The 7811-nt window shown below is 47.1% G+C and overlaps 1 protein-coding gene across 1 annotated transcript in view; it reads right to left on the reverse strand.

Moving 5' to 3' along the window:
* BCAR3 (BCAR3 adaptor protein, NSP family member) overlaps positions 1-6851 on the reverse strand; it is a 110430-nt gene extending 103579 nt beyond the window's left edge. Inside the window, exon 1 of the mRNA XM_090269748.1 lies at positions 6794-6851. The gene's annotated coding sequence lies outside the window, so the exon portion shown is untranslated. The remainder of the gene's footprint in view (positions 1-6793) is intronic.
* Positions 6852-7811: the final 960 nt, after the last annotated feature.

The raw sequence follows: 7811 nt of genomic DNA on the forward strand, positions 1-7811 counted from the left end.
CTGGCACACTGTCAGCACTTGCTCAACATTAATCATCATTATTAAAAAAGAAACCAAATACCCTAGCTCTCCCTTCCTGACCACCGGTGACGTGAGCTGACTAGGATTCCTTCACCCCACATACACGCATACACACAGCTGTGAACTCTCACCTGTCTGAGCTACCAGCACCTTCTTTCTCCACAGACAGGTCCAGATCATTTCAAAGAACCCCATGAGGAGGCCCAGAGCACCCCACGGAACCTCTTTGCGCACGAAGGGCCACATTATTGATCAACTCTATTTCCAGGCTGGTGTGACAGGCAAAAGGTATGCTGGCTCCTGTGTTCCCAGCAGCCTGCTTCCTCTCTGCCTATCCAAGATCTACCTAGATTTCAAGGTTAAGCCAAAGTGCTCTAGAGTGCCCCTCATCTCAGTTTATTCTTGGCGATAGAGGGATATTAACACCTGCCCTTTTTACTTTCAATTCAACCAACATTTAAGTGCCTACTCTTTTTAAGATGCTCAGAGGAACAAAGAGTCCTAAGCCCCAATCCTTGACTATGCATTATACGGACCATCAACAGGGGCCCTTAACATGCTGGAGGGAAGAACAATTAATTTTTTAATTAAACTTATTGGGGTGACATTGTTTAACACAACTATGTAGGTTTCAAATGTACATTTCTATGATGTCAAATCTCCTTCCGTCACTGTATATTTGACCATCTTTACCCTTTGCTATTCCCCACCCACCCCCTCTCCCTGGTAACCACCATACTGTGTCTATGAGTTTTTGTTTGTTTGTTTGTTCATTTATTGCTTTGTTTTATATCCCACACAGAAGTGAAATCATATGAAGAACAATTAATTTTCATGAAAGGATTCAAGGAGGATCTCAGAGAAGGCCTCACTGGAGACAAAGGATTTTGAAAGGTGTAAAACTGTAAGGAAAAGCCTCCCAAGAGGATGCATGCTGTTAAGGGCAGATGCAGAAAGGCAGGAAGTGCCCCACGGGCTCAGGAAACCGCAAGTCCTGGGGCATGACTGGAGTGCAGAGGTCGAGACCATCTTCTGGAATAAGCACGGCTTAGGACCAGATTATGAAGTCTTATAGGCTATGTCAAGGTGTCTGAACTTGGCTCTAAGTGCTAGGGAAAACCTGAAAGGGAGAGACAGATTCCCATCTGTGCCCAGATAGGCACTGGCAATTTTGAAGGGGAGAGGAGGCACACACAGAGAGGTCAGTCTGGTGACAACAACAAGCCACCAAGAAACCACGAAGAACTTGGTCTGAGGCAGTGGCCAGGGGAAGAGAAAGAAGGGACAGAGTGAGGAGCTAGGAGTGCAAAGCCTCTGGCTGGGAGGACAGAGGCCACAGCCATGGGACGATGGTGCAAGGCTGTAATACACCAGGTAGTGTAAGAAGGGGACCCCTGCAGGAAGGTGGGAAACAAGGGCACCACCAGAGTTGTTCTGTGTGAGGCACCAGCAGGAGAGTTTGGTCTCGGAGGTTAGACACTGGCATGTGCAATCAGGAGCCAGGACAGGATGTAGATTTTTTTAAGAGTCATCAACATAAAGGGAATATTTAAGCCAGAGAGTAGATCCCTTAGCTTATTATTATCAGATGTGATAACATATGTGAAAGTACCTCTTAAACTGTCAGGAACCATACAATATCCATGAATTATATCCCTACTCTCTCCCACCACGGCTGCTTCAAGTCTATAAGGACCAAAGCTAAGAATGCGTTCTGAAAATTTTAAGTGGTGGTTCTTAACCTAGCTGCACATTAAGAAGCCTCCAGAAAGCTTTTAAAATCCCAACACTCAGACCTGGGCAAGGTAACTCAGTTGGTTAAAGCATCCTCCAGGTATACCAAAGTTGTGGGCTCCATCCTAAGTCATGGCACATACAGGAATCAACCAATGAATGCATGAATAAGTGTAACAACAAACCCATGTCTGTCTGTCTGTCTGTCTGTCTGTCTCTCTCAATCTCAGTGGGAAGGACCCTGGCAGCAGTCTTTTAAACGTTCCTTGGTATTATCCAAAGTGGAGGCAGGGTTGACAACCACTGGATAAGTGAGTCTCTTTGGTACAAGGCAACTTACACTCAGATTTGCATAGTTGAATAACAGAATGACAATAAGGAAGTATCATTCAGTCAGTAGAAGCATTCATTCATTTTTCTATTCAACACTCATTTAAGGAGGGCCTCCTTTGAAGCGAGCACTGTGCAGGTGTGGGGACAGAGTCCAACAACTCTCCTCATGAGGTTACTACTTTGTGGAGGAAACAGACTGTAAGTAATGACCATTGCTGGGGATTCCCGGTGCTGTGGGGGCACATGAACTGGGTACCAGGGTCTGGCTGCCCTGGAAAGGCTTCCCTGAGGAAGGGATGCTGATCTGAAAGATGTGAAGCAGAGCTAACAACTGGAGAGAGAAGATCATCCAAGTGGAAGTTGCCAGGGAGTTCTCAGCTGCAGACAAATTAAAAATACACAGGCTAGGCTCTCTTTACAGCTATCTGGCCCCAAATTGGATCTCTTCCCCATTAAAATAGAGTCTTGTCCTGTGTCTAGTCACTTGGAATGACTGGCTCAACCCTGGGCCCTGTGTCAAGCTTGAATTGATCCAATGGCGAGGGAGGTGGACCAGCCCAGACACATAACTTCAAAAATAAAACAAACTAAAAGTGGGGCAGGGGATGGAAGGGGAAACTACAGGTGGAAGGAGCTCATTTGCAATCTTTGGGTTGCTCTATTTCATACTTGGGCTTAATATTTCCATTACTTCTAATTCTTCCAGATACAGGACCCAGAGGGGAAATCCAAGGGATGGAAGTGTGTGGGTGTAGTTTGAATCTAGGTTCAAGGTAAGGACTTGTCATTTCAACAGAGAAGCCACTTACCACATCTGACCACTAGGCAGAGAAGCAAGCCCCTTCCTTTTTCCAGATAACAAAATAACCGTTAATTCAATATATATTCTCTGAAGGTTTACAATGTACCAGGGCTGAGGATACAATAAGCCGGATAAGGTCCTGCTCTTACAGGGCCTACTCTATGATGGGGGAGTCCAAAAAGCACAGACATGAAAACAAACTAGGTCATATCCCTGTCACAAGGCACTAAAGAAACACAAAACACGATGAAATGATAGAATATACAGGCTGGTCTAAACATTAGGGTGGTCTGGGAAGGCCTCTCTGAAGAGGAAATAATGACCTGAGACCTGAAAAAAAGAGAGAGTGAGAGCAGGAACCAATCAAGAGAAGATCAGAATAGAGTTCCAGGCAGGGGATCCCGCAAACTGAAGGCCCTGAGGTGGGAACACGTGGTTGGAAGAGCACTGAGGAGACTTAATCCAAGTCTCCAGTCTCTGGATCCCATGTTTCCTCCACTTGAAGATATTTCTGTCTTGACTTTTCTAGTCATCGTGTACTTCTTATGTACTATTTGATTTTTAAAAATCAAACATGGTCTGACTCAGAACCTAGGCTTGCTTTGGAGTCAGACACTTAGTGATCCAAATCCCCACTCTGCCACTGACTTACTAGTGGTATGGCCTGAGACAAGTTACTCAACCTCTCTGACAGTCTCTCATTTGTAAAAATGGGTTAACGAAACATATTTCATGGAGCTGTTCAGAAAAGTAAATATGATTGTGTATGGAAAGCCCTTGACGTAGAGCAAGCACTCAATAAACAGCAGATCTCTTCTAAGGAGCTCAGAGATCTGTCTGTCTTGCGTGTCATTGTATCCGTTTTGCAATGAGAGTTCACAGATGAAGTCACTGATTCTGGGCAAGAATGGCCAGGAAGGATGAAGAAGGAAATGTTTTAACCTAAAGCAATAGATATAAACACACCAAACCAAGTAGAATGTAGACACATACACACAGGCATCCCAAATGAGCATGTATGCAGTCTTAAAAAAAAAAAACCCAGGTGAGACTCTGGCCACCAGACATCACCTCTCTCCACTGTGCAGGTGAACATAGTTTGACTCAGTCTAACACCAGATCTTGAAACATTGATAGTCATGCACCATATAACTCTGTTTTAGTCAGCGATGGACCACATACATGATAGTGTTCCCATAAGATTATAATGGATCTAAAACTGCCTATCATGTAGCAATGTTGTAGCTGTCAGAATGCAACATGTTCCTCATGTGTTAGGGGTAATGCTGGTGTAAACAAACCTACTGTGCTGTCAGTGATATAACAGTATAGCACATACAGTTATGTGCAACAGTTTTAGAGTGCACTCTTTCTAGTTATTAAAAAACCCAATTTGCTGTAAAACCATATGCCATGTCACACCAGCAGCAGCCTCGTACCTCTCATGTTTAATCCGTCTCTTGATTACATCATTTCCTCTCGTGCTTGATTTAATCTCATGTTGTTTTATACACGGACAGTAATGTCCTAGGCCTTCACATCCACTCACCACTCACTCACTGACTCACCCGGAGCAAGTTCCAGTCCTGCAAGCTCCGTTTATGGTAAGTGCCCTACACAGGTGTACCATTTTTTGTGTTTTATACTGTATTTTTACTGTACCTTTCCTGTGTTTAAATATGTTTAGATACATAAATACTTACCATTGTGTTACAGTTGCCTACAGTATTGAGTACAGTAACAGGTTTATTGCCTAAGAGTAATAGGCTACCCCATATAGCCAAGGCGTGTAGTAGGCTATACCATCTAGGTTTGTGTAACTGCACTATAACATGTTCCCACGATGATGGAATCACATAACAACGCATTTCCCAGAATGTATCCCTGTCGTTAAGTGGTGCATGACTGTACAAAGGTCAAAGACTCTATATCTTGATATGAAAACGAGACCCATGTGAACGTTCAAAGAGCTGAAATCTCAGTAGGGACAAGAGCAAGCCTGACAAGCTCCCAACCCATGTGCTGCCTTCCAGACTATGTGGCTGTGCTTTGAAATGCTTGTGAATAGTTTACCGAGATATGTCAAAAAATCTGATGATCACATGGAAGTCAAGGCAGAGATTAGCAGCCCACTTACTTGGGTTTTTCTACTTTATTTCTGGTATGAGATATTTTCAAGTCAAACTCGCAGTATGCTTTAAGAACTTTCTATATTTTAAACTATGGAAGTGTAACCACCTCGCTGCCCTATTATGACTTTGGCAGAGAATTTGCAATTCAGATATGTACTTTTATATCTTCAATGCAGAGTCAGACAGGGAGAGGAGGTGGAACAACCACACATATAAAATCAGCTTATCCCCTTTAAAATGAAGTTTTGCTTGGGTTTAAAATTAAGAGTATCCCTTTATTTGAAGTAAACTCAATGAAGTCTAGCCAAATGATTGAAGTATGAATACTTCTTCCATGGATTGTATTTCAAGCACCATAGCACATGATTTACATGATAAGGTCCTTAAGATTAGCATCCTTCTGACAAGCAGTCCTTTCTCTATGAATAGGGGGAGATTGAGACCTTGGTTAGTCATCCTGGAAATGTCAGCCTTAGCAGCAGTTCAGAGAAAGTTGGAGTGGGGGTGAGGGAGCCCTTGGCATGTCAAGCTGTTTACATTATATTCCATAGGCCCCCTTGCACACGCATGTACAAACGCGTGGTCTGTGGTTTCCCCATTACCTCCTGGGCAGCCCCTTCCCACTTCGGACCCCTCTTTGTTGAGCCCTGCCCCCAGGACCGAGGCCTCCCCCTCTTCCCAGATCTGGCCCCCGTCCTTGGCAACACGCAGGGAGATTATCCGCTCTCAAACAGACCTTGCCTCCGCCAATGTATTTTCTTTGGAGAGATCTGCACAGCCTTGGAAGATAAGAGTCAAGGTTTAAACGGATCTCCTGAATGCCTGGCTCGTTTTCTATCTCAGCTAATGACTATGCCAAAGCCGTAACCAAGACAGACAACAGGTCTTTCCCCTTCGCACCTTGCTTCAAGAGAGTTAACACCAAAAACAAAATGTTCCAGCCCTCAGAACCTCAGCCACGACCCGCCGCAATCCCTACAGAACACTCCGCCTCTCCAGCCGCTTCCGAGCTCACGCGACCTCTCCGGGGCGAGTGTCTACACCTGATCAAACTTTTAAAGGGATGGCAGCCTCAGCCGGCAAGGAAAGATGGTCTGAGACAGGAGCCTCCTTCTGTCCCTCCCTTCCCTGCCTTTACCTCCCCTCCCCTCTCTTCAACGCAGACGGAGCAACACAACCGACTATTCATTCTTTTCCAACAAAGGGAGAGAGGGAGGGAGATGTTGTCAACAGTTACACGGCAGGCTCCCTCGCTTTCTTTGCAAACTTTCCAAGAGATTAGCGGAGAAACTCGTCTCATTCAAGCTCAGGACTTCCAGTGGAGCCCCTTGGCTGCCGCGCCCCCTGACTCCCGCGGGCCTCGGGGCAGAGAGGGACGGGACAGGAGGGGTGGCCGGCCGAGCAGCCTGGAAGGGCAGGGGTTCGGGAGAGGCCAGCGCCCGGGAAGATGCCACTCAAGAGCAAAGGGCAGAGATGCTCGCCACAAGTGGGTGGCCGCCTCCAGCTGCGGGCCACATTTGGGGAATCCCAGTGGTTCAGAGCCCGCCCCCCCCCCCCCCAAGGCGCAAGTCGCATCCGCAATTCAGCCACTCCAAACCCCAAACGCCAACTCAGCTGGGGGGTTGGGGGGCGAAGAGGGAGCGCAGGCTCTATTTCCCCTGTAGCCTAAACTTTCTCCCAACAAACTTTCCAGCCCGTCCTCCTTGGGAGGGAGAAGCTGAGGCACCCGGGGAGGAGCAGCACCCTTGCGGGACGCGCAGCGTAGACTCACCTCGCCGCGCAGCGCTCGGCGCCCGTGTCTCCGGCAGGGGTTCAGCGGCTCCGCACCGAGGGCCCGGCACCGCGGCTGCTCCCAGAGCAAGGACGGCTCATGGTCCGCGGGGCGCGCCCGCCGAGAAGCCTGTGCGCCCGGCGCTCCGGATCCCGCTCCGCCTCCCGCTCTGGCTCCGGCTCCAGCTCCGGCCGCGGCAGCAGCAGGCGCGGCTCTGAGCGGGCGGCGCGCACGCCAGCCCTCAACTGGTGATTTGAGGCTTGGCGGCCCCACCCCGGCGAGCCGATCCGCTTGGCCTGGCTCCTGGCGGAACCCCCTGCGACTTCTACGTGCGGTGACCTCTCCTTGCCCGCCTCTGTCCGGATTTTAGAGTTTAGATCTCCTCGTATCTCCCCGAGAAGACAGTCCTCCAATGTAGATAGACCACGTCCTCATTGTACCCCTCTTAAGAGACAACCCCACCTAATTCACTCCTCCCCCTTCCCTGCGTGATTTAATTACCCAGCAGGTCTGCTTTGTTTGACTGCAGACACCTGGCTGGCTTTTAGTTTAAAGGCCTTTGATGGAATAAAACTCCAGGTAACCACAAATAACCAAGCCATGAGAACAGACAAATCCATCACATTGGATATATTGAAAGTGGCCATTCAGTACTAAATGGCTTGGTGGGGTGAAAAATTAGAGCCAACTGGAGGACGTACATATCAGACATCAACACCTCTTATAAAGCTATAGGAATAGTAATTGGCAACAAGGTTATATGAACTGACCAATAGAATAGAGTTCAGAAACAGATCTATATTATGTGGTCCTTGATTTATGTCAAAGACGCTGTCATGATGCATTGGGAAAGGATGATCTTTTTTGTAAATGATGCTATATCAACTGAACTGAACACCCTCTTGGAGAAAAAAGAATCTTGACCCCCCCCCACCCCCTATCCCCTGCCATATCAAAAAATCAATTTCAGGTGGCTTTCAAATCTACACATAAAAGATAAAACAATAAAACGATCCAA

The sequence above is a fragment of the Furipterus horrens genome, unplaced genomic scaffold, assembly GCF_987537825.1.
Source record: "Furipterus horrens unplaced genomic scaffold, mFurHor1.1.pri manual_scaffold_3, whole genome shotgun sequence".
Taxonomy (NCBI): domain Eukaryota; kingdom Metazoa; phylum Chordata; class Mammalia; order Chiroptera; family Furipteridae; genus Furipterus; species Furipterus horrens.